General features: G+C 40.9%; 1 pseudogene; it reads left to right on the plus strand.

Annotated features, from left to right (window-relative positions):
• Nucleotides 1-2,623, plus strand: part of LOC137614852 (piggyBac transposable element-derived protein 3-like) — a 13,551-nt pseudogene extending 10,928 nt beyond the window's left edge.
• The last annotated feature ends 1,003 nt before the right edge of the window (nt 2,624-3,626 follow it).

Genomic DNA, 3,626 nt, shown 5'->3' on the forward strand with positions numbered 1-3,626 from the left:
TCACAGTTAGCCCCAGGGATTCGCTCCCCCCCCAACCTTTGTAATCATGGTAAGTACAGTGACTGTGAGATAGTGAAGCCTATTGATATGCTTACCTTTTGATGTGGATTTGAAGTGCTTTAAAGTTACTGAAGTGTCGTAGTGACTACTGGAAAAAGTATAGATTCCATGCGGGATACTTCGGTCGAGTTTAGACCGACCACGCTCATTCCACACGGGACCTTTTGGACCGTAACGGTTAAACCAGCTAATAGAATACAACACCTAACAAATTTTCTTAGTGCTTGCTTTAGACATTTGTGAATATTTTCACCATGATTTCTAGAAATAATAGTGATGATTTATAGATGTTAGGTTCGTGTGCTTATAAATTATTATCTTACAAGGGATTGATTGATAGGTTTTTGTTAGACAAAATTACATTTTTCCATTACACGAATTTAGAATTTATTTTTTTTTTTTGCAGTTTCACAGTAGTATCTTTTATAGGCACCGTAATGCTGATTGGAGACTCAGGATGGTACACCATGGGTAGCTCCTGACGATGCTGAGGAGGCCGAAGGAAGTGATGTTGACGTGAGCCCTTTGAACGTTGACAGTGATGACGACGACCCTACCTACGTTCCTGTCGAAGGCCTTACTCAGAAGGATGCCTTTGACCCTCCTACCTCTATAGGTTAGTATAAGATATTCTTAGAGAGAGAGAGAGAGAGAGAGAGAGAGAGAGAGAGAGAGAGAGAGAGAGAGAGAGAGAGAGAAATTTGTTTTAAAAATTGTTTTAAAAGTCTCGTTGTTATGAAGGTTCTTTAAATGTTGTTGCTCTTTAAAAGGTTTTTAAGCAATGGTTATTTATAAAACTTATTTGTTTACTTGCATACACACTGACATACACATGCACACACATGCACATACGCAAACACACATGCATGCACACACAACCACACATGCATGCACACACACATGCAAACCCACATGCACAAACACATGCGCATATGCATGCACACACACATGCACACACACAAGCACACATGCATGCACACACAAGCACACATGCATGCACACACAAGCACACAAGATTCATTTACTGTTTACCTAAGGTTATTTTATTCTTGTTTAAACTCGCAAGGTCAATGTTGTTGTTCCTCAGGAGATTCCTGGGGAAGAGGAAGCTGAGGTTGAGCCCAACAGGCCTCGTGCTCATGACTGGAAAAAGGACGACATTGATATCCAGGCCCTGCCCAACTTCATTCATCCACAGCCGGACCTTTTGAGGGAACCTTATGAATATTTCTCCTATTTCTTCACAGCTGAATTGAGGGAACACATTTTGTTTCATTCCAACCTGTATTCAAGACAGAAGGTTGTAGGAGGAGCTTCCACATGTCAGAAGAGGATCTCATGGTTTTCCTTGGCCTCATCGTGTACATGGGACTGGTTCCTCTCCCTAGCATAGTCGACTCCTGGGCCGTGAAGATCATGATTCTTCAAGTTGCAGACTATATGTCCAGGAACCGCTTCAAGTCAATTCGATCTTCCCTTCACTTCAACAACAATGACCAGTCAGCAGCCTTCCAAGATCGGTTCTTCAAGGTGAGAGTCACCTTCACCAAGGTCACCAGAGAGTTCCTGAAAGTTCCCAAGACTCCTATCCATTCCATTGATGAAGTGATGGTCGCCTATAAGGGCACAAGGGCTGGTAACTTTCACCTGTATGTAGCCAAGAAGCCTGACCAGTGGGGATACAAGTTGTTCTGCCACTCCAGCGTGGAGGGATTTGTGCACAATATTCTTATTTACCAAGGGGATATAGCCTTTGTCAGCCACCACACTCTGCTATCTGAAGGGCAGAAAGCCATGTCTGTGACTTCAAAGTTTGTTGTCGCCTTAGTCAAGACGATCAAGTACCCCAGTCACTCATGAGTGTATGCAGACAACTACTTTACCATTATAGGATTGGCCAAGTACCTGAGATCACAGTAAGGATGCCAGTATGTGGGCACTGCCAGGGAAAAAAAGAGTCGGTCATTCTCCCCTGAGGTCTGTGGAGGAGATGAACAAGGAATTGAAACAAAGGGGCACATTGAACTACGTCTCTTCTGATGGCATCCTTGTTGCAAGATGGAAGGAAAATAGCGTTGTGACAATATTGTCCACTGATATTGGTGTTGAGCCCACTGGTACAGTGGGGCGGTACGACAGGGTACTCAAGAAGAAGGTTCCCATTCCTTGCCCATCTATCATTAAGATGTACAACAACCGCACGGGTGGTATTGAAAAAAGTGATATGTTGACACACCTCTACAAGACCCCCTTCAAAGCAAAGAGGTACTACATGAGGCTCTTTGCTTACCTCCTTGATTCAATCATCTGCAACTCTTGGATTTTGTATAAGAGGGATTGCTTGGCTTTGCATGCTAGCCCAAAGACCATCGAGGACTTCCGTCTGGATATCTCCAATTGGCTCAGAAGCTTCAAGACATTAACCTTCAAAATCACCAGGAATTCTCATGGCACCAGAGATTTCTCTTTGCCAAAAAGGGTCCAACGGGCAGTTTTGCCAAGTGTAGAGACATGCCAGAATGCCACTACCCTACACATGCCAAAGCATGTCACTATGAGATAGACCTCCAAATACTATTCTGTTGCAGGCCACATCCACAGATCCCGCTGGATGTGTGAGGATTGCAAGGTGGCCCTCTGCCTCACTGAAAGTAGTAATTGCTTGGCTTCCTTTCATAAGGTTTGTAAGCATGTGTATATTTCTATTTTTACAATTATGAGTAAGTTTTATTATATTTTGTGTATTCTTTTTACTATTTTTGTATTGTATTGTATATTGTATTTCTTATATCAATTAAATTGTAAAGCCATCTCTGTGTTTCTGTTATACATTGGAACAAAAAAAAAGTGATTCATCAATAATTATCATATGATTTGTGGGCGAATGAACATTAGTATAAACTTGAAAAAGTTTACCGTTATGGCCCAAAAGATCCCATATGGGATGAGCATGGTCCGCCTAAACTCACCCAAAGTACCCATATGGGATACTTCATTGCATGCAATTATTTCGCTAATTTTGAAAAATTTAAAAAAAATACACAAGAGTAAAAAGGTCATGTATTTACAAATATAATAACATACTAAAAGGATTTTTCAAAGTTTCCCATAAAACCTCGGGTGGACTTAAAACCTCGGGTGGACTTTAAAGGATTAATATTTTCATGTGTAACAGATTTCATGTAAAAACAAACAGGTGAGTTTGGAACTCGAGAGGTTGTATAGCTTGCCAGCCATAACATATATAATAATACATTTTGGTCCCAGATCCAGGACCATAGTATAATATATTTATGGTCCCCAGACCCTTGTGATCGAACGAGTCTGTTTTAAATATTGGTGATAACGGGGTCGTGTTTTGATTAAAGATTTTGAACAATTTAGTATTGATAGGATTTTGTGTAATGTTAGGATACAGTTTTTGGAGAGATATTAAATATTGTAAAAGTACAAGATAGCACAGTTTAATATCCAGGAGTTTTTGAATAACCCAAATGTTCAGGAATTGTCAGAAGCTAATGTGACTCAATGGCTCTTTCTTTTCAATGACATGTGGTGGCGGCGCA

The sequence above is a fragment of the Palaemon carinicauda genome, chromosome 21 (assembly GCF_036898095.1).
Source record: "Palaemon carinicauda isolate YSFRI2023 chromosome 21, ASM3689809v2, whole genome shotgun sequence".
In the NCBI taxonomy this organism is placed as follows: Eukaryota; Metazoa; Arthropoda; class Malacostraca; order Decapoda; family Palaemonidae; genus Palaemon; species Palaemon carinicauda.